General features: G+C 33.8%; 1 non-coding gene across 1 annotated transcript; it reads left to right on the top strand.

The window, feature by feature from the left end:
• Window positions 1-18: 18 nt before the first annotated feature.
• Window positions 19-126, top strand: LOC127740971 (small nucleolar RNA R71). The gene has a single exon (XR_008001826.1). It is a non-coding gene; the product is annotated as a small nucleolar RNA R71 (small nucleolar RNA).
• The last annotated feature ends 1,091 nt before the right edge of the window (window positions 127-1,217 follow it).

Raw genomic sequence — 1,217 nt, 5'->3', positions numbered from 1 at the left:
TATGATGCTCCATTCAGAAAGCATGTCAGAAGGACATTTTCTGATTAATTGTTTGTATCTTTTCCAAGCTTCATAGAGGGATTCTCCTTCCTTCTGTTTGAAGGTTTGGACTTCCACTCTAAGCTTACTCAATTTTTGAGGTGGAAAGAACTTTGCCAAGAAGGCATTGACTAGTTTTTCCCAAGAGTCCAGGCTTTCTTGAGGTTGAGAGTCCAACCATGTTCTAGCTCTGTCTCTTACAGCAAAAGGGAATAGCATAAGTCTGTAGACCTCAGGGTCAACCCCATTAGTCTTAACAGTGTCACAGATTTGCAAGAATTCAGCTAAAAACTGATGAGGATCTTCCAATGGAAGTCCATGGAACTTGCAATGCTGTTGCATTAGAGAAACTAATTGAGGCTTAAGCTCAAAGTTGTTTGCTCCAATGGCAGGGATAGAGATGCTTCTCCCATAAAAGTCGGGAGTAGGTGCAGTAAAGTCACCCAGCACCTTCCTTGTGCTTTGGCTTCTCTGAGCTTTCTCTTCAAGGTCCTTTTAGGTTCAGGATCAGCCTCAACAAGAATGCCTTTGTCTTTGCTCCTGCTCATAAGAAAGAGAAGGGAACAAGAAAATGTGAAATCCTCTATGTCACAGTATAGAGATTCCTTTAGGTGTCAGAGAAAAAGAGGAGTAGAAGACAGAAGTGGAAAATTCGAACTTAACAAAGGAGATGGAGTTCGAATTTTGCATTAACGGATAGTATTAGTCCATAAATAGAAGGATGTGAGAAGGAGGGAAGTAATTTTCGAAAATTAAGTGAAAAATTTTGAAAACATTTTTGAAAAACATTACTTAATTTTCGAAAATGAAAATGGAAAAGAAATCAAGTGATTTTTGAAAAAAGATTTTGAAATCAGAAATCAAAAAGATTTGATTGAAAACTATTTTGAAAAAGATGTGGTTAAGAAAATATGATTGATTTAAAAAAATGTGATTGAGAAGATATGAATTGAAAAACATTTTAAAAAGATTTGATTTGAAAATTAAAAACTTGACTAACAAGAAAAGATATGATTCAAACATTAAACCTTTCTCAACAGAAAAGGTAACATACTTGAAATGTTGAATTAAATCATTAATTGATAGTAAGTATCAAAAAAAATGGAAAGAAATTGATTTTGAAAAAGATTTGATTGGAAAATTGATTTGAAAAAGATTTGATTTTGAAAAGATTTTGA

The sequence above is a fragment of the Arachis duranensis genome, chromosome 7 (assembly GCF_000817695.3).
Source record: "Arachis duranensis cultivar V14167 chromosome 7, aradu.V14167.gnm2.J7QH, whole genome shotgun sequence".
In the NCBI taxonomy this organism is placed as follows: domain Eukaryota; kingdom Viridiplantae; phylum Streptophyta; class Magnoliopsida; order Fabales; family Fabaceae; genus Arachis; species Arachis duranensis.
Note: the sequence above shows the minus strand (reverse complement) of the source record. Positions and strands in the feature narration are given on the sequence as shown.